The sequence below is a fragment of the Hemitrygon akajei genome, unplaced genomic scaffold, assembly GCF_048418815.1.
Source record: "Hemitrygon akajei unplaced genomic scaffold, sHemAka1.3 Scf000136, whole genome shotgun sequence".
Classification (NCBI taxonomy): Eukaryota; Metazoa; Chordata; class Chondrichthyes; order Myliobatiformes; family Dasyatidae; genus Hemitrygon; species Hemitrygon akajei.
The window spans coordinates 378,334-401,364 of NW_027332022.1; positions in this window are offsets into that span (position 1 = coordinate 378,334).

The window sequence follows — 23,031 nt, forward strand, 5'->3', positions numbered from 1 at the left end:
AAACCACCAGAAATGAGTTGTCTGCAAAGTTTGTTCTCTGTTTCCAACTTATCTCTGCCCTGAGATCCAGCAGCGGGGAATAACTCATTCTTTTTGCTCTTCCCCCAGTGAATTTAGTGGCGATTGTCACCCTGTCCCGGGGTAAGTGCGGTCTCTCCACCTGCACCACTCGCTACCTGGTGGCCATGGCAATGGCGGATCTACTAACTATCATTTTTGATGCCTTATCGTGGCGGGTCAGTTATTACTACATCCCCGGGATTACCTGAACATCAACACAGTGTGCAGCGCGATCGCTGCACTGGGATTGGCAGCTACACACTGTATTGTCTGGTTCACCGTCACTTTTACGTTTGATCGGTTTGTCGCCATCTGTTGCCAGAAGCGGAAAACAAAGTATTGCTCCGGGAAAACTGCAGCTGTGATTCTGACAACAACCGGCATTCTGTTCTCTTTTAAATATGTGCCCTACTTCTTTATATTTCATCCTGCGAAAGTGATTGACAATATACCCTGGGATTGTATTACAAAGCCGGGCTACTAAACGGATCCCAGCTGGGTGGGATATAACTGGCTTTCTACCGTCCTAACGCCGTTACTCCCGTTCGTGTTAATACTACTGCTCAATGCTCTGACAGTCAGACACATTTTGGTGACAGGTCGCATCCGTAAGGGGCTGAGGGGTCCGAGAATGGCGGAGAACCGCAGTGACACGGAGATGGAGAGCAGGAGGAGGTCTGTGATCTTACTTCTCACCATCTCCGGAAGCTTCATCATCCTGTGGTCGGTAAATGTTGCCGAATTCCTTTATTACAATCTTGCAAGGCTGGATCCAGATAATTACAACGATTCGGAATACATACTTCAACACTCCGGATACATGCTGATGATATTAAGTTGCTGCACAAACACGTTTATTTATGGGGTAACTCAGTCTCAGAGAGCAGTTCATCAGAGAAGCGAAATATCCGTTCACGTTAGTTATTCAACTAATTAATAAACAAAATATTTAAGTTCTTATCAGAGGCGGTCATTATGTTTTCCACCTTGACACCACAGAACTGGCGGTCATCGGACAACGTGACAGCGGCGAGAATGAAACTGGTTTAGATCCCGATAGAAACACGGCAGGGGATCAGACCCTTCGGCACCCGCAGCCCGCGACCTCCACCTCCAACCAATTGTTAACCTCAACCTATCAATTAGTTTTATTGTTCCCATAACTCTCCCTTCGTCACGGCCACAGACCTTTCGATAAAGAATCCCGTTCTCCAGCGTAAATGCTTATCAGTCAAATGACCTCTTGGTTGCTTCTCAGTAACGGAGAGGAAGCGGCGCACCTTGCAGAAATGTTGCTGTCACGAGGAAATCGGGCTAAATTCACGCAAAGCGCCCCGGAATCAGATCAGGTCAGTTCCATACTTGAAATGAGTAGGCAGCGCCGCGAAGAGATTCATCCAACATTCGCACTTCCTTCAACACACCATCTACCTGTACAGAGACCCTGACTTCCACTGGGAGTGTATCTGTGTCCAGTGAATTGGTATCAACTTTGCGATGCTTACCTGCACTCGGAATGTCTCAGAAAAGGTCCAATTACTATTTGCGGAAAATCTATTTCCCACGGTAGCTTGCATGACATTGTGAGGAAGGCGCCGTTCATTTTTATTTGCCCATGTGTTTGGTAGGAGGAACAACGCATCTTATTGACGGCAACATGGTATAAGCCGCCGATGGGCACTTTATTAAGGGTGTGGACGAAGACCAATGGTTAATTTAGACAATCAAGTGGCATTAGATGCAGGGGAAGAATTGAGCCATTCGTACCATCAAGATTTTCCGCGATTCTATTTTGTGTGGTCTGTTCACAACTCCAGTTTCCTCCCTTCTCCCAGAAAGCGTTAGCATCCTCAGCAGTCAAGAATACTTTTTTTTTCTTAGCTAAAAGGATAACTTGGCCTTCACACCATTTGAATGCCAGCATTGCATTTGCATCCATTACGACCGATTTAACCTGCAAGATGCCATTGGGGAATCCAGGGCAAGAAATCTTAAATCCATATGCGTCTCTTACTTCTGAATTTTCTCCTAAATTAGAAACTTTTCTACCCATTAATCGCTCATTCCCACACTTCCAGAGACTGCATTCCTGATGTCACTTTCTTGCCCATGCTGTCAATCTGACCCCTCTGTCGGCGACACTACTTGTCTCTGCAGGTAAATCCGGGACAGCTGAATCCCATCTATTAGCTGACTCTCCACTATTCAAAAACTCTGTTCAGTAGTTACCTGGCTTATCTCTGCTTTCCTTATAGAACTACAGAACATTAGCTGTCTTGCGGCCTTCTGATACATTACCTATGATATGGACACAAGCCGTAACGTTTAGTCTGATGGCCAAAAGCTCAATTTGTGTTTCATCAGACTTCAGAACCTTCTTCCAGTTGACTCCAGAGACTCCTATATGCCTTCTCCCATATTCTAGCCAAGATATCATGTGAGTTTTCTTTTTCACAGTGACTTTTCTTTGCCACAAAGATGTCACCTGGGCGATAGTTATTGAAAGAACAGTCTTCCCCCATCTCAGCCACTGAAGCTTGTGATTCCTCCAGAGTTGCCATAGGTTTCTAGCGTGGACTCCCTGACTTGTCGTCTTCTTGCAGTTTGTGAGGACGGCGTGCTCTAGACTGATTTACAGCTGTGCAATATTCTGTCCATTCCTTGATCATTAACAACTGTTCCGCAAGTGATATTCAGTGACTCGGCAAGTAATTTTCTTGTATCCATCTTCTGACGTGCCTTTCTAAAACCTTTCCGTGGAATTGATTGGGGTGTCATTTTGTCTTCATGGTGTAGTTTTTGCCAGGATACCGACACACCAGCGGTTGGACCTTCTGAAAGCAAATGCATTTTTACTAACATCGATTGAAACACCTCGACTGCACTCTTTGGTCTCTATTTAACTACTTATATGACTCCTTGGCTGCGCCATAAGACCTGAAGACATAGGAGCAGAATTAGCCCATTAAGCCCATCGAGTCTGCTCCGCCAGTCCATCATGGCTGATCCTGGATCCCAATCAGCACCATACATCTGACCTCTCGCCTTATCCGGTGATCCCCTGACCGATCAGGTAACGATCAGCTTCCGGACTTGGGCTCGTCCGCAGTCTGTGGAAGAGAATTCCACAGATTTAATACTCTCTGGCAAAAAGATATATATATTCTCCACAGCTGTGATGCTTAGGTGTGTCAAATTAAAGGGGGTAAATCCGTATGCAAACAATTATTTTGTTTTATATTTGAAATTAATGTAGATCACTTTGTAGAGATCTGTTTTTACTTTGACACGAAGGAGTCTTTTCTTTGTCGATCAGTGTCAAAGAAGCCAAATTAAATCCACTGAGATTCACTGTTGTAAAACAATAAAACATTAAAACTTCCAAGGTGGTGAATACTTTTTATTAACATTGCAGCTGGACTTCCTGAGCTTGTTCCGCCGTACCGTGTTTGTCAACGTGGAGAGAGAGAGAGACAGAGTGTGTAAATCTTCCTTTTCCAGCTTTTCCCTCTTCTCTTCCAGTCCTGATGAAGGGTCTCGGCCTGACCGCCGACTGCATATTCCCATCCGTAAATGCTGTCTGACTTGATGGGCTCCCCCAGCACATTTTGTGTATCGCACAAGATTTCCATCATCTGCAGTACCTCTCGTGTGGTTGTAAACCTGTCGGGATCAAAGGATATTGGGAATCAGGATGGTGAAGCTCCACGGGAGGGGAGTCGGGCAGGTAACACCTGCAGCTCGAGACATCCACCTTCTAGCAAAACTCATCCTAATTTTCCATTTTTTTTATTTTTTCACAATATTCCCGATCTCGTCACCGCCGGACCACCGTCGGCAATTAAAGAGCGGGACAGGGTCTGGGGACATTCAAGACCAAACCTGCGGTAATGCAACTCATTCGTTACTTTAGAATGAGTTACCATGGAACGCGTACATTCGGTTCATAATTGTGTAGATTTCTATAGAGAAATCTCCATGCCTACTCCCTGATTTCTTCCTGATCACTGCAGTGGTGTTTATTATTTTAGCTATCTGGAGATTTACTTAAATACTGCCGCACCGGCCTAACTGTTTAATGCTGTTGTTTAATAACTGTAGTACGAAAGCAGTTGCAGATGTTAGTATTGGGACAATGTGCATCCTGTTCATGTAACAGAGCCTTGCAATTTCCTCTTTCAACATGTCTCTGCTGTGTTTTCACTTACGGAATTCAGAACGTTGTGGATGTCTGGATCGGATCTATTAAGTAAGTTGTTGTTGCCTGTTTATCCTGTAACATTCTATCGAGACAATTATTATAGATTAACATACACAAAATGCTGGAGGAACTCAGCAGGCCCGGCAGCATTTTGGAAATAAAAGAGTACAGTCGAGGTTTCGGGCCGAAACCCTTCGGCAGGACTGGATAGAAAAAAAAGCTGAGAAATAGTTTTAAACGGTGGGGAGGGAGAGAGAAGCTCCAGGCGACAGGTGAAACCTGGAGAAGGAGAGGTAACGTACAGAACTGGGAAATTGATTGGTGAAAGAGACAGATGGCTACTGACGAAAGCAAAATGGTGGAGCAGCACCAGAGGGAGGCGAAGGGCGGGCAAGGAGATAAGGTGAGAGAGGGAAACGGGGTTCGGACATGGTGAAGGGGGCTGGGGTTATTACCGACAGTTCAAGAAATCGATGTTCCTACCAACAAGGTCTAAGGCTACCCAAAATGAATATAAGGTGTTGTTCCTCCATCTCAGTGTGGACGGATCACGACAGTGGAGGAAGCTATGGATGGACATATCGGAATGGGAATGGGAACTGGAATTAAAATTGGTGGCCACTGGAAGATCCCTCTACCGACTCCCACCAGGCGAATCGGTGGCTTTGAAGCCCAGTCCTCCCATATACAAAGTACGGTGTATATGTATACAGTCCAGACTCCTCAGTCCGTTTTAAATCTTCAGTCCCGCAGTTGCCCTACGTCGGGTATGAAGGTCGTGCGCCTCATACCCGGCGGCTGAAAAGCAACCGGACCCGCAGCTTTAGGCCGAGTCCATTGACTGCCGATATAACAAAAACAGATTGTCTCCTGCCGAGTGAAACCCTGAGAAAGTAGCTCCGGCTCTGTCTGGACTCTGTGCCACACAGCCCCCCGGTGAAGCGCGGAGGATACGAACCCTCACTGTGGGCGGCTGTATAGAGCGTCGGTTCTGGTTTAGCCGTCGCTACGACCGAGGATTCGTCCCCCCTCCATCCGCCCGCTGACCGCACCCAATAAATCAACGAATCAAGCTTGCAGCGTACCCGATTAACAACGTCCAAAGCGGTCTTGCGATCACAAGGAAATAGGCCGTGACGGCGACTTGCTGTTTAACTGTGAGCCTCCATCGAGTTAGGCAGCAGTTTGCGCAGCTCCTTCAGTATCTCCGACTGCGAGCATCTCGCTGGTGGTGCACACCTACAACACTCGGAGCTCTTAACGTACAGCAGGACTTTTGTCACCATTAAACCTACGGTTAAGTACAACTTCGGCAGCTCTTGCTGACCCCGAAGAAGCGGCTGCGACCACTCGCGCCGACAACTTGACCCACCCCGGCACCAGCAACTGGCAGGAAGGGATAGACTGGGAGTGAAACAGAGTCTTGTTGGGGGGGGGGGGGGAGAGAGAGAGACTGTGGGGTGAGAGAAAACGGAGGGTAAGAGAAAAACTGGGGGTGGCGGAGCAACCGGGGCAGAAGTGAGAGACTGCCAGATCATAGAGACAGACGGGAGAAAGATGGAAGAGAGAGAGAGAGAGAGAGAGAGAGAGAGAGAGAGAGGAGAGAGAGAGAGAGAGAGAGAGAGAGAGATGAGAGAGAGAGAGAGAGAGAGAGAGAGAGAGGAGAGTGAGAGAGAGAGAGAGAGAGAGAGAGAGAGAGAGAGAGAGAGAGAGAGAGAGAGAGAGATGAGGAGAGGAGAGAGAGAGAGAGAGAGAGAGATAGGAGGATGTTCTTTCAGGGGCAAACAGTGGCGATCAGGATAGTGGCGAGAGGGAGGAGAGAGGGACACTGGAGGAAGCAAGAGACTGGGAGAGACGCCAGGGCTGGAGAGCGAGTAGCGGAGAGAGACTGGGAGGAGAGATTATGAGCGAGCCTGGTAGGGGTGGGGGCGAAACTACGGTTTAGGGAGAGAGGGACGGCAGACCAAGAGTCGGGGTTAGAGACAGGGTGCCTAGGGGCTGACAGAGAGAGACGGGGATGAGGAAGGGTGCGGCTTTATGAATCGGTGAAAAGGCTTCTGCTCGTTATGGATTTCGAGGCTTTCCGACACGCAGGATATTATGGGATTTCACTCCCACCATTGTACAGTCCCTGTGAAACATTCACTCTTTTCCATCGTGCTGACCACTCTCTCTCCCGGACAACTTGAATCATTCCTTCCAACACGTATCGCGATCTCCCTCCCCAATCGGTCTTCGCCAGCTTCACCTTCCCCTTCCTGCCTCCACAATCATCACTTCCGTGACGCCCTGCCTCTCCTACCTGACCCTCACTCTCTCTCTTTCCTACACTCTGCAGAGATAGCCCTACCTGCCCTGTGCGGCGCCCCCTGCAGTTCTCGGACGGGACGGCCCCTGAGTGATCCATGCAGTACATGAACACAGCCGGCCTTCTGTCCCGTCAGCTGGTTGTAGCCGCAGCTGGAGCTAAGTGCAGGCTGGAGGCGTACCCGAGAGGAATCTTCCCCTCCCTGAGCGAGAAGCTGGTGCGGACGGTAGTCACCCATACCTCGGAGCATCCTGCTCCCAAATCCCTCTGCTCTTCGGAAGGAAGACCCCGGGTGCCCAACCTCCTCCTGCGACCCAGAATACCCGTAGCCTCCAGCCTAGCATTTTAGGCCTGAGGCAGCTTCTGTCCCAAGCGCAAACGGATCTAACCTGGAGGGACCTTCCCGGGACTATGTACAGAGCAGCCTCTCTTCCCTTTCGTGCCCTGTAGGGGTGGGGTCGAGGGTACCCATTCACCTCAACGTCTACAGAAGGTATTCAGTAGCTTTAAGGAAAACTCCAAAGCAGTCTGGATGTATGGAAGAAGAGGATGGTTACAGTGAGAGTAGGACCGGTCAGGCGTAGAAGATGAAAACATGCGCGTTGAGGCGGGGGAGGAATGCCAGTTCCTTAATGAAATCTTTCCTTCAGTAATCACAAGTGAGAGGGACCTTGACGTGTGTGAGGACAGCGTTGTACGGGCTGATGTGCGATATGGTTAGGTTAAGAGAGAGGATGTGCTGCAACTTTTGAAAGAAAAATCACTTGGATAGATAAGTCCTCTTGTATGAGGACAAACGGATACAAACTGCGAGAGGCGGGAGGAAGAGATTGCTGCGCCCTTTTGTGATGATATTTGCGTTATCACTGGCCGCAGAATCTACAGGATTAGGGATAACCCTGTAATTTACAACCCAGTGAGTCCTAGTTCAATGACGGGCAAACTATTGGAGAAGATTCTTAGAAACAGGATTTACTATAATCAGGACAGGCATAACCAGGTTAGGGAGGATCAGTACGGATTTGTGAGGGACAAGCCATGCCTCACGAGCCTGGCTGAATTCTCTGAGGTGGTGACACAGCACACTGATAAAGATAGAGAAGTTGATATGGTATAACTGGACTTTAATAAGGCACCTAGTACGGTTAACCATATTAGGACCGTTCAGAGCGTTAAAAGACTTGGTATCCAGGAAGGTTGGCTGGTGGATTCACAACTGACGCCCACAGAAGGCAGAGGACTGTTGTGGATGGAGCGTTTTCTCCCTGGATGCTTGTGATCAGTGGAGACCTGCAGAGATCCGAATTCTAGACTGAATTGCACGTCACGGGTATGGGGTGGTCGAGACAGAGATCAGGTCTCTGCGCTGGAAAACGTTGTTCTTCAAACTGTCCACAGCCCTCGCTAATTTCCCGAGGACACGCTCCTTCTTTGATCACAGGTCTCTGGAATATCGCTGTGAATCTTTTACAGTGTTTGGGGGAATATGTGCAGTGTATTTTATTGTAACACAAGGCAGCTGTCACTGTGATTTCCTTCACTCAAACCGCCCAGAATGACTGGCATGAGAGAAAGAAAAGAGGAACGAATGTTCCCCTTTAATAAAGAAGTGTTCTCCATTTCCCTCCCAAAAAAACTCCCTCCCTCGATTTCAGAAGTGAATGTGCTCGGTCAAATGTTACAAAATAAATCGACGTCAAGATGAAAGTCTACGTTCAAAGAAACACAGATATATATAAATAGCTGAAGCCAGGTATCATGGAAAATAACATTGAAAAAAGCACACCATATTTTGTTTTAAAGTAAATTGATTGCAATATCCCTCGAGGAGTCAAATTCATAACACGGGGATTCATAACATAAGTCATAACAATAGTTTAGTGAAATTGTTTGTGCAGTTGGTTTTCACTAATGTCCCTGACGTGATAGCCACCCTAATTACCTCAGTGGAATTGCCCTCTGCTCAATAAAAGTCCATCTGAGCCGCCGAAACGCTCCGTACAACTGAACGCTGCTTCTGAAGGAATATGGGATATGCGGCGATTTACTACATCGCGGCCATTTTCTATCCCACACTTGTAGCGGTTGGTGTCCCCGGTAAGATGGCGGAGCTGATTACTTTACGTATGGTGCCGTCGTTACTGTCCTGCGGTATCCGTACTGTTACTAAGTACAGATGCTACCATCGGCTGAAACGTGTTTCCGGAATGGAGGTTTCAAGCATCTCATTGTTTTATATTTATTTTCGTACTTTGATCGAAGTGATCTTTTTGCCAATTATGTTCGTGCCGATATTGACATTGAGTCATAATTTCACCTCGCTAGGCTTTCTGAAGTGATGCTGGTCTCGCATTTCCAGGTCCGCGTCTCTATCAGTGCAGACACTTCGACCTTATAACAACGTGGCAGCTTATTTAAATGACGGTCCAGTCTATTTTCGACACGTCGGTCTGTTCTTACATAAGTCAGTAAATGAGAAATTGTGTTTTGTATCTTTTGATTCCACTCTGTCGCCGTTGCAAACTCTTCAGTTCTTTCACTTCTACTAATGGAAATGGTGTTGTTTACAGGAGCGATCGACTGCTCACCGGTACGTGAGTCGTGGAACTCGGATGCCTCGCTCTAAACTGAGGGAATGTCGCCAATCCACTGACACTCAAATCCGTCATTGTCCTCCAGCCGGAGTGCAGCGACCGAGACCGCACAGACTGGATTCCCGGTTTCCACTTCCAAACAGAGCATATCCATGGGGGCATTCAGAGAGTTGCGATTGACCATATATCTATTCTGCTTTATAGAATAAAAAGATATTCTATATCTTTTAGAAGATATAAAAATATTTATATAACTTAGGTTAATTTACCGGAGATTGTGACCTCAACGGATCTAATGGTGGTTGTCGTTGTTGCCTTAGTGGAATATCTACATTTATTCAAATTATTTTTCCATTGTTTCCCAATTTATTGCAGTTAATTTAACGGCGATTGTGATCCTTTCTCGGGGAAATTGCGGACTCTCCAAATGCATCACCCGTTACCTGGTTGGAATGGCAACAGCGGATCTGATGGTGGTTATCGTTGTCGCTTTAGTGGAACAGACCAACAATATCTACATTTATTCCAGATTCCTGCTCATGACTCCTGCATGCGCTCTGACACTTATACTTGTTCAAGTAACGGCGGATTGTTCTGTTTGGTTTACGGTCAGTTTTACCTTCGATCGCTTCATCGCAATATGTTGCCGAAAGCTGCGGGAGCGATACTGCACCGAGAGAACAGCAACGGTGGTTCTCGTGACGGTGGTTATAGTGAGCTGCGGGACAGGGGTCCCGTTATACTTTGCCATTGAACCTTACGTCATCATTGACAACATGCCCGTGGCGGTGCACCGGCACATATGAATACGCCACTTCACCCGTGTGGAGAGGATACCAATTACTGATCAATATTTTAACACCATTGCTACCAATCGCCTTAACCCTGGTGTTTAACGGGTTAACCGTGAGGTATATCGTTGTGGCAAATAGAGTCCGCAGAAGGCTTCGGCACAGCAGCGACAATCAGAAAGATGCCGAGGTGGAAAAACGCAGAAAATCGATGATTTTGTTGTTTTCTATATCTGCTAATTTCATATTATTTTGGATGCCCTCTGTAGCCCATTCCCTGAAATGGCAAGTGCAAAATTATTTTTACGAGAACAGATATTTGAGTTACCCGGTATACATCCTTCAACAATTTGGGTACATTTTGCAAATGCTCAGCATGTGCACCAATACTTGTATCTATACACTGACACAGAGGAAATTCAGAGAAGAGCTGAGGAATGGAATGAAGTATGTGTTTACATTAAATGGCCATCTGTGTACATAACGCCCGTGTCTTATGGCAATTCAGCGGAGTTTTCAAATAAAGCCGTTTTACAATGAACAGGTTTGACAAATATGTCATCAATTCAAACAATCATATTCCTGGTCATCCGGAAATTGCAGAATTGGCGGAAGATTGCTGACTTCATACGGTTCAGGTTGGTAGCAATACAAACGTTCATTGCTGCTGGCGTGATTGTTACATTGGCTGAAGTATGTTCCAAACTATCACAGACACTCGACTGTCAAGGGGCAGGGATGGCTTCAGGACTTTCCTGGATTTAGATGTTTTAAAATAGACAGGGTCGGGTAACAGAGTGTAAAGGAAGAGTAAAGGATCGTATCTCAACTGCAGAAAGGGAGGACAACGTGGAGCGTTAGTTTGTTAATAGACTGTGAGACTAACACAGAAACGTGTTGTAGTATTCTATACAGCCGCCTCTCAGGAGAAAAAAAAACGGGGAACAGTGAGAACCGATCGGAAAGCGGGACTTGGTAATTTCCATGTTATTCACATTGGTAATTTAAACTTCCATAATATTCTTCGGCACCTTCCCAGGGTAAAATATTTAGGTCTGGCATAATTTCTCAGTTGTGTCTAGGAAGGATTCGTGTCACTATCAGACGAAAGGCGGGCTAGCGAACAGCTCATACCCGATCTTATATTGGAAAAAGGAACGGGTCAGGTGACAGATCTCTCCGCGGTTCAACATTTCAGAACGATAGGGCAGAACTCCCCGACATTTAACTTGCACAAGTATAGGACCAGGGAGCATGGAATGTATTGAATTGGGGGTCTGCGATGTGTGGTGCTACCTGACAGGAACTTGGGAAATGATGCACTCAAGGAAATACGCGATAGATATAACTTTATAACCATATAACAATTACAGCACGGAAACAGGCCATCTCGGCCCTTCTTGTCCGTGTCGACGCTTACACTCACCTAGTCCCACCTACTTGCACTCAGCCTATAAACCTCCATTCCTTTCCTGTCCATATACCTATCCAATTTTACTTTAAATGAAAATACTGAACTTGCCTCTACCACTTCTACTGGAAGCTCATTTCACACAGCTACCTCTCCCTGAGTAAAGAAAATTTCCCCTAGTGTTACCCTTAAACTTTTGCCCCCAACTCTCAACTCATGTCCTCTTGTCTGAATCTCCCCTACTGTCAATGGAAAAAGCCTATCCACGTCAACTCGATCTATCACCCTCATTATTTTAAATACCCCTATAAAGTCCCCCCTCAAACGTCTACGCTCCAAAGAATAAAGACCTAACTTGTTCAATCTTTCCCTGTAACTAAGGTGCTGAAACCCAGCTAAAATTCTAGTAAATCTTCTCTGTACTCCCTCTAATTTGCTGTTATCTTTCCTATAATTCGGTGACCAGAACTGTGCAGAATATGTGGGGATTGTTTAGGGAGCACTGTCATGGGGTTCAGTAAGGGCTTGTGACATTGTCGCAGGGCAATGATAATTGCGTAAGGTAACCCTGGGTGACAATAAATTTGCAACAACTCGTCAACAGGAAGAAAGAAAGGTACTTAAGGTTTAGTGAGAAAGGATCAGATAGGGTTATGGAAGGTCACAATGCAGACAAGTTATAATTTAATAATGGATTTAGAAGAGTTAGAAGGGGACTTGAGAAGTCCGTGACGAGTTGCAATGGGAAAAACAGGAGGAGACTGGGGAGAGTGTGTGGTCAGATCAGAGGAAAAAGAGGAAAACTTGTGTCTGGAGTCCAAGGAGGCAGTGAAGCTCCTCACTGAATACATTGATCAATGTGAACACAGCTTAAAAAGGCGGATATGCTCGAACATGCCGACGCTGAGAAAGAGGAAGCGCTGGAAACTTGGAAAACATTATGATAGATGATTCCACGGCGCGGAAGGGATATAGTCCAGCTGAATTAGGAAGGGAAACGAATACATTGCTGAGATTCTGGACAGGATATTTGTGTTTTCCCTGGCCAAGGAAGTAGAACTAGAAGATTAGAGGTTGGCAAATGTTATTCATTTGTTTGAAGCAAGATAATAGGGATAGTCGTTGGAAGTACAGAGCTATGAGTCTTTCATCAGTAGTGGGGGAAACTATTGTAGAGTATAATTGAAGATGGAATTTCTGAGTATTTGGAGAAACGTAGTCTGGCTACGGAGAGGCAACGTGACACTTTGAGAGGTATGTTCTCCTATATGAGCCAGATTGAATTATTTTGTAAAAGTGAAAATAAAACAAACAGCGGAATCTGAATAGTCGATGTAAGTGTATTAATTCCGAGAGTCGGGGCCATGGGATCTAGGTAACCCTGCATTGATTCAGAATTGGCTTCCTAACAGAAGGCAGATGATGTAGTAGATGGAGTGAATACTGACTGGAAGACTGCGGGCAGCCGCGTCCCGCTAGGAGTGTAACTGCAGACTCCAAAAGTTCTAAAATTTTAAAACATTTTACAACAATTGGACTCTACAGTTATAGTGCTCCGAGAAACAGAGCTAAGAGAAATAATCGATTTAATCTGACCACACAGCAGCAACTGGATGATTTATGGAATTAGGGCTGATGACGTAAGCAAATCGCCGAGCTATTGACTACAACGCCACATTATCTAAACTGACCTGCCATTTGCATATTACAGGGCAAATTCTACAATGACCTCAAAACAATTCTTTCCAGTGGAGACCTACAACTTAAAACCAGCATGTAAAAGTGTTCAGAGCAGCTTCTGGTGCTCATTAAAAATAACCAGCCTTCCAGAATGACAATTTATCCCAATACCTCTGAATCGTGGTTTTATGGTATCGGGTGTAGATACGATCAAACCTCGATCAATTCAACCCTGAGTCCAAATGGTCAGTGTGAAATCCGTGTCTCCCTCTGAAATTAATAATAAATGAAACATACAAAACGACACAAACTAAAAACACAGCGAACAAAGCAAATACCGGTCTCACACTTGTCTTCCTTCAACACCATCGCAGGCAATTAGAGGATACAGAATAAACAATTTCCAAAGCAAAACATAGAAGAGATGGGAGAGTGAGATGTGGACAGCTGAAGCGAGCATACATCAGCACTTCATAGAATTTCGGAAAGATATGCATCCTTCGAATTTCGCATCAGTTCCTGGAAATCACTTCTCGCAAGTTGACACAAATTTTTGTCACGTGCATAGAGAAGAAAATGATTAATTTAGTCACCCCCCCTCCATCACAAACAAACGAAACACACAACTCACATAAAGCCATTCATTGCCGTAATCTTTCTCTTTCTCTTGCATTTGAACTCAGTTATGTCCAAACATCGTACTATATTTAAAAAACTGCAATGCATTAATATTTTCAAAATATCGCAGGAAATGACATGCTCTTATTTGTTCAATGGTTAACAAACACCTGTAATTGGAATCATACAACACTTAATAAACCCTTTCGACTCTAAGAGAAAGAGACACAGAAGGTACCGTATTGTCCACGAGTTAATATTCAACACAATTAAAACATGACGTCCCCACAACTCCAAACATCCAACGACTTCCAGTATTTCTGACCTCCGGCTTCTGACCAAGGATAGGATTCGGATTAAATGAACCCATTGTTGTATAGCATCGGGGCGAATGATCCCCATTACAACCGATGAAGCAACAGATTTGTTGATGTACTGGGTCCACTGTCAAACCCACCTCCAACCCGGAACTACTGTGTTTACCGCCTTACCTGTAGTGTGATACTCCCTTCATCATCTCACATCTGCGTTTCCATCTTCTCATGCTGTAACCATCCATTTTGCACAGTCTCCATGCTTCAGTATGTGCAAGGACAGAGGGATCGAACAGTATCAACGACTTTCTAGATTGATCAATGCTGTGAGACGCTAACGTTGTAACCCAGACATACAGTCAGACAGCCATAGGAAACCACAGCACAGAAACAGGGTCTTCAGCCCGTCAGGCCAGTGCGGAATTATTTACACTGCCTACTCCCATCGAACTGTACCCGGACATGTCCATCCATCTCCCTCATGTACTTATCCAACCACCTCTTAACCGTTGACATCGGAATCTCAATCACCATTTGCGTTGGCAGTACTGTCTACACTCTGACGACCCCTCTGGGTGAAGAAGTTTCCCCTCATGTTTCCCATAAATATTTCACATTTCACCCTTCACCCATGATCTCCAGATGCTTTCTCACCCGACATCAGTGGAGAAAGCCTCATTGCATTTACACTCTCTGTACGCCTCATAATGTTGTATACCTCTATCAAATCTCCTCTTAGTCTTCTACTCGCTCGGGAATAAAGTGCTAACATATGCAATCTTTCCTTTCAATTCAATATAACCAGTCCCGGCAATAACAGTGTTAATTTTTTTTTGTATTCTTTCAATCTTATTTACATCATTCTTGCAGGTAGCTGAGCCCAACCGCACACAATAGTCCAAATTGGGCCTCATTAAAGTTTTAAACAGCATCAACATAACATCCTCACTCCTGTACTCAGTACTTTGGTCTATGAAGTTAAATGTGAGAAAAGCTTATTTTTTACGACCCTGTCTAACTGAGCGGCAGCTGTCATTGAATTATGGACCTGCATTCCCAGATTCGTTTGTACTATCGTACTCCTCAGTGCCCTATTTCTCATTGTGTGAGACCAACACTGGATGGTCCTCTCAAGGTGCAACATCCAACATTTGTCTGGGCTAAATCCTATCGGCCATTGTTCAGCCCATCTCTCCGGCTGGTCCAGATCCCGCCTGATGCTCCGGTAGTCTTCCCTGCTGTGGACTACACCCAGAGTGTTGGTGTCGTCGGCAAATTTGCTGATCAAGTTAATGACATTTTTATCGAGATCGTTGCGATAGAGTACAAATAACAACGTACGCAGCAACGATCCCTGCCGCACTCCTCTCTTCACAGATCCCTAGTTAGAGAGACAACCATCCATTACCACACTCTAGCTTCCCCAACGTACCCAATGGCGAATCTAATTTACTACCTCACCGTGAAAGCCAAACGACTGAACCTTCTCGAACATCCTCCCCTAGGGAACCTTGAAAAATTCCTTGCTGAAGTCCCTGTTAGATGGCATCCACTGCCTTGCCGTCCACACCATTCCTGGTAACTACCACGTAAAGCTCTGTGAGATTGTTTAGACATGACCTACTACGCACTGGCCCATACAGACTATCCCTAATGTTCCTGTTTGTCCAGATACTTCCCTTCATACCCCATGACCAGCGTAGTATGAACAACGAGGACAATTCATCATTACATAATACTTTTTTTAATTCTCCTGCACTTTATTATCCGACACATTGAGAGTAGTCTCGAAAAGCAAGGCGTCATAGCTTTCAATAATTAATCGACTTACTTTACTATAGCAAGATTCGGTACGCTCGATCGAGCATAGAACATTGAATATTACTGTACAGTACACGAGGTTGGATAGGCTTTCAACTAATTTAGGTTCGATCTAACACTTCCCGCCCCCCCCCCCACCCCGCATCTGAATCAGAATCAAAGGTTTCAAAGGTACATTTAAAGAATCAGAACCAGATTTAATATCACAGACATACGTCGCGAAATTGTTAACTTTATGCTAGCAGTACAATGAATTACAGGATAAATGAATATAGAGAAAACAAAACTGAGATATAGGTGGCAGCGGGGAGAGAAGCTGTTCCTGAATCGCTGAGCCTGAGCTTTCAGGCTTCTGTATCTCCTTCCCGATGGTAACACTGTGTAGAGGGCACGTCCTGTTAGTGGGCAATGTTAATGATGGACGCCACTGTGACAAGAATCATCCCTTGTAACAATGATCAATGAGATACAGAGAATCTATATTTAACAAAAAGTATCTTTTTATTATTTCTACTAAAAGCACGTAGATTTACACAAGATCTTCCTCTGTGCACCCTACTGGAAACCCTGACACTCCATGAACAGTCAATGAAGAGAAAAGGTATTATCCGGGAAGAGAGTCTACGCTGGCAAGGCATTCCATAGAAACATAGATAACATAGAAAATCTACAGCACAATACAGGACCTTCGGCCCTCAAAGTTCTGCCGAATATGTTTCAAAATTAGAAATGACTAGGCTTACATATAGCCCACTATTTTTCTAAGCTCCATGTACCTATCCAAAAGTCTCTTAAAAAGACCCAATCGTATCCGCCTCCACCACTATTGCCGGCAGCTTATTCCACGCACTCACCACTCGCTGAGTGAAAAAAATTACCCCTGACATCTCCACCTTCAACCTGTGTCCTCTTGTGGCAACCATTTCAGCCCTGGGGAAAAGCCTCTGAATATCCACACGATCAATGCCTCTCATCAATCTTCCGATCCTCATGTTCCCGATCTCCACGTGTCTGTGTGGTCCTACATTTCGGCAATGGTTGTTCTCTGGCCGCTGGAGAGTTATCACCCCGGCATATCTGAAGCTCCGGAATCTTATATTGTTCCTCATCAATTGAACCGTTGGATCTCCAAACCATTGCTCAAGGTCACCTGCCCTACCTGGGTCACCTGGTTACTGATCATTGTAGAGAGTTACAACCAACACATTTTACGTGGTTCTGCCCACCCCAGCCTTGTGTATTCGTATCTTTACACCCTGACTGGTCCAAACCAGTTAAATGAGGCAACCCAGACAGAGTCTAACGAGACTACAGATTGCTTCTTGATATGTCTGGCATTTTACACAACAAGTAGCTGCTCCTCTGAGCATGGTCTCAGGTTTATTGCTCTGATTAGATTGTCCCAGAGTCAAGATCAGTTCAGAGTCACGCCATTCACATAACAAATGGCGGACTTGTTTGAGAATGGTCTCAGGTTTAGCAGATCATTACCTGAAGCTCCCCGTGTCCACATTCAGTTCCTCTGATTAAATTATTCCAGTGCAAGAATCAGTTCATAGTCCACAAAATGGGTGGGGTGGGGGGCTGGAGAGAACTGGTTTGTCTGCTTCCCCTGCCCTTGATCAGTCTATAGTTTCTTCTGCCAATAGTGTTTTATGAGCCATTCAATCTGACACCGACGGTATCTTTCTCGGGTCTGCTGTCGTCTGAATGCACCAGAGTGGATGATGGAGGTTTTGCAGAGATGGCCGAGTGCTGTAGGGGTCGAAGGGGTTTACAGAAATGCGGTGTGATGTAGAGGTTGGAACGGTTTTGTTACGTGCCGCATAATGGGTTAAAAGAACCAGCAGAAATGGAACACACCTGGAGTCTGGTTACAAACCAATCACTATTTATTAGTATCTACGTAATTAAGGGAGCTAGGGCTTCACTCTTTGGAGAGAAGGAGGATGAGTGGAGATATCATAGAGGTGTACAAGACATTAAGAGGAATAGATAGAGTGGACAGCAAGAGCCTCTTCCCCAGTGCACAACTGCTCAGAACAAGAGAACATGACTTTAAGGTAAGGGGGAGGGAAGTTCAAGTGTGATATTAGGGGAATGTATTTTACTCAGAGAGAGGTTGGTGCGTGGAATGCACTGCCTGAGTCACTGGTGGAGGCAGATACACTACTGAAGTTAAAGAGACTACTTGGCAGTTATATGGAGGAACTTAATGTGGGTGGGGGTGTTACATGGGAGGGAGGGTTTGAGAGTCGGCACATCATTGTGGGCCGAGGGGCCTGTAATGTGTTGTACCGCCAGGACTAAGAACTTTTTAAAAGCTATTATTAATGCTTTTGAGATAGTGATTTAGATGCATATCATATTTTTTTTACTGAGTTAAGTATTGTATGTAATTAGTTTTGCTACAACAAGTGTATGGGACATTGGAAAAAAGTTGGAATTTCCCCATGGGGATGAATAAAGTATCTATCTCTATCTATCTATCTATCTATCTATCTATCTATCTATCTATCTATCTATCTATCTATCTATCTATCTATCTATCTATCTATCTATCTATCTATCTATCTATTCTATGTTCTATGTAATATGTAATATAGTAGTATAAAACCAGATAAACCGAACAGGTTAGCAGAGTTTATGCATACACAAGTTTGTAAATATAAAACCCCAAACTTCTTCAAGTTTAGGTTGTAAATGATACAGTCTTACGATGGTATAAGAATGACGTCAGTTCAGTTCTTGATATTAAGTTGAGTAGAACTGAGGAGAGAGAGCGAGAGGTGATTTGTTTTCCAGTAAGCCGATGCCGTCGAACTTTCCGTTGTCCTCCCGAAGTCCTGTTAAAGTTACCGACTGTGACCACACAAATGAGTACCGCCTTCACGCGCTAAAGCTATCAACACAGTCCAGGGTTAAAACACACCGATAACATTCCACCGGTCCCCCATTTTCCACACTGCGAGCAAAACCCACCCTTTCGTGGGCACTGAAAGCTCATCCAGTGTCTATTTCTTCTGTATTTCTGTCCGTGTCTTCCGTGTGTCTGTGTGTCTGTCTGAAAAGCCAGCTGACCTTGTATAAATCCCAAACATGCTGAACGCCAACCTGCCCATTATATAGCCCCGCCCTTCCGTAACCATGGAGACTCACGAGCTGTTCGGTGCTCACTCTCTGAATCAGTGTACACCCCACTCTCTCTCTCTCTCTCATCTCTCTCTCATCTCTCCTCTCTCTCTCTCCTCTCTCTCATCTCTCTCTCTCTCTCTCTCTCTCTCCTCTCTCTCACTCTCTCACTCTCTCTCTCTCTTAATGCACATTTCATATTGAATAATGCTTTGGATCTCGTCACACCTCCCTATTGTGGGGAAAAATGTTTGATCAAGGAGCAAAATTTTTGTCTAACTGTAGATTACAGAATATAAAGTAATACCATACCTGATTAACATGTAGTAGACTACAGAAGCGTATAAAATACTAGTTTCTATCTCATTCTTAAACTTAACATCCAGACAGTCAATCCACCATGTTTTTGTCTTTACCTTTCACATACTTGTTACCAAACCAAATTCCCGCAAAACCAAATCATGTTATCTTCAAACTAGCGTTTGATGACCCATTTTCTCTATTCCACTTCACCACAGAACAATTAACCATCACGTGATCAGCTCCAACGGCGCTTTCAAGGACGGCCTGATCTTTATCCTGCACAGGTGCTAACTCCTCACTAATATTTTCTAAACTAAGCCACTTGCTGAACTTCCAAAGAAGTCCTTTGTTCCAAACAAGTCATTAATTCCATCTCCAAGATCTTTAGTTCTATAGGTTTCCATAAGAACACCTGCAGATGGCCTCTCTTGGTCATAACAACACTTGTTTTGAGAAGTCTCCGAGCCCTGTGTCTCCAATTCACAAACTTGAACAACATCACCAGGAGTTTATCGTTAAATTCCAAAATATAGTAAACATATCAACGTGTAGTGTCACCAGCATCGTGAGAGCTCGTTCTGTCAGCAAGGTCAAAGGTCTTGAAACAATCCAGATTTCACAGGTACTTTGTTCAAAAGTTCAGAGACTGCACCCTTCTCAATATCTTCAATAAAATTCACCTCACCAGTTTCATCTCATCACAAACTTTTAGATCACTGTCTACTCGTGACTGAGAATCCTCAATTTCCACTGGTAACAAGGTTAACCCATTATTCACTGAACCAAGTCCATCTGACACAAACGAACTGAATTCCTTACAACCCGGGTCAAACACCTCAGACCTTAACTGAGATTCAACACAGGGTTCAGTACCCTGTGAATTCACAGGTGCTTAAACAACCTGAACACAGGCAATCGAGACAACCTCCTCTTCTACGCTTCATTACTAGTACCAATTTTCAAATTCCAGTTCACGCTGATTAACCCAGCTACTCTCTTTGAGGCTCTCATTCAGGGAAAGCTAACCTCAAGGGTTAAAGCAACTCGTCTGCCGACCACTCAGCCACTTTCTCATCATCCCTTTAATTTTTCTAACCGAAGCTGAACCTCAGCCTCAGTAGGTTTACTTTCCACAAAATTTCCCACACATCCTCTTCAAACGTCCCCTTTCATATATAATGCTCTGCTATTAACGGCTGTATTATCGAAATCCTCATTCATGTGCTCACCTTAAGTTTAACTTATGAGTAATTCCCAACAGCACATCCCTCTAGCATCATCTCATACTTCAGGGGATGGTTCACAGAAACCTACCAACCTCATTCTCCATTGCTGCTGATTTTCCACTCAAGGAATCAGAAGCGTTATTCTACAATAAGTTCAACCACTGATCACTCAATAAGCCCCCACAAATTAGAATGGCTCCCCAGCATTTTTTAATTCCTGGACGAGCCCCCAATTTTGCCACGTATCCCGTAACGGGTTAAAAGAAATGGAACACACTTGAGTCTGGTTTTAGAACATAGAACATAGAAGAGTACATCACAGTACTGACCCTTCGGCCCACAATGTTGTGCCGACCCTTAAACCCTGCCGCACAACTTAAATTGTAACCCCAGATCCCTCTGGTCCCCCCACACTGCCCAATTTCCTGAATTTATTTTTTACTCTACCGTGTAGTTTGTCCTTCCAAAGTGTACCACCTCACACTTCTCCGGGTGACTCCATCTGCCACTTCTCAGCCCACTTCTAACTCTTTGCATGATTCCAGTACACCAATCTTCGATCCGTGCCAATATCTTCCCTTTAATACCATGAGTTGTGATCTTGTTTGGCAGCCTCATGTGCAGCAAGTGCTAAAAACCATCTGAAAATCCTAGAGAAAAACAACAACTGCCTCCCTTTGTCTGTTCTGTTGGTATTTTGTCAAAGACTTCCAGGAGATTTGTCAGGCAATATGTACCCTGAAGAAAACCATGCTGAATGTACCCCGAAAAATCATCCTTAATGTAATCCAACCACTGATGTCAGCCTATCTGTTCTACAATTCCTTTCTTCTGCCTCCCTTCCTCTTAAGAGTGGGGTGACATTTGTATCTTCCTAGTTTGCCAGAAACATTCCAAAATCAAGACAATCTTGAAAGATGATTACTCAATCTTTAAGAGAACATGTGGGGGCGTCTTCACTCAGAGGCGGTGAGAATATGGAATGTGCCGCCAGAGCAAGCGGCAGGGTCGATTTTCAACATTTCAGAGAAGTTCGGATGGGTTAATGGATGGGAGGGAATGGATGACTATGGTCCCGTTAGAATTTGCTGAACTAGGCAGATTAATGGCTTGATACCGACTAGACTGGCCGAATGGATATTTCCTCCTGCGTGTTCATGTTCCATGACTCTAATGCCTTCACAACTCTCTTCAGCTACCTCTTTCTGAGCCCTGGGTGTACATCATCTGGTCCAGGAGTATTACCTACCTCCAGGCGTTCCAGCTTTCAAATCACATTTTCTCATTAGTAATGGCATCTACACTCACGGTACCTTTTTTTGAAAAGAAGGTGTAAGTCAGAGTAAGAAGTGCAGTGGGCAGGGGAGGAAGAATAACAGGAGTTTCTTCATCGGAGAAACTAGGAGAAGGGGAGGGTGTTAATTAAAAATATCCTCCTCAGGATATGTTTTATTACTAAACCATAATTGAGCACTGTATGCGAAATGTGTAAAACTAATACAAAATACACACCACTAACTAATGAGAGCACATCCAGAAACATGAAGGAATGGTCACTATGGAAGATCAAGTGAACCACTCATGTTCGCATAGAAGACATCCCAGTGATTGAGCACACAATTCACAGCAAAGTGAGAAATGAGTGTGCTTCGAGCGACCAGCTCGAGCTAAGAAACAAGTAAAATATAATAATAATTTTAGAGTTTGACAAACCCTGTATAGACAGTCGATCGCTCCTTCATCATCAAAGGTAGAAGAATTAATTAAATAGTAGAACTATATTCTAAAGATATAAACATGAACTTTAGACAGGATCAGTGCAGAGCAAAATTATGAAGTTGCAATAGAGCCGGTAGTGTATGAACCAGATCAGCCAGATACAATACAACTGAGAGATGGATATTAAACATAAGACTAAAGACGTGGGAGCAGAGCTAGGTTATCTGAGTCTGCTCTGCCATTTCATCATGGCTGATCCAATGTTCCTCTCAGAACCAATCTCCGTCTTTCTCCCTGTATAACTTCATGTCCTGACAAGTCAAGAATCTATCGACCTCCGTCTTAAATAAGCAAAATGTCTTGGCCTCCACTCTGCCAGTGGCAACGAATTCCACAGATTCACCACTCTCTGGCTAAACTCATCAATGTTGCAAATGGACGACCCCCTATTCAGAAATTGTCTCCTCAGGCCCGAGACACTCCCACCATAGGACACAAACCCTCACATTCAGCCCATCCAGGACATTCGATAGGATTAAATTGTATCACCCATCATATTCTCTTCATATGACAAGGTATTCAATCCTGGAATCAACTTCATAAACCTCTGTTAAACTCACTCAAATGTTAGCCCATTTTTCCTAATATCAGCAGCCCAAAACAGCTTACATTGTCTAAGTGAGCTGTTGTGCTTTTCAGGTCACGGCTGGCATGTACAGGCCACGTGAGATCCTCTGTGACGTGGATGCCGAGGAACTTAAAGCTGTTTACCCTCTCAACCTCAAATCCATTGATGTCAATAGGAGTTAGCCCGTCTCCATTCCTCCTGTAATCAACAGCATCTCCTTTGTTT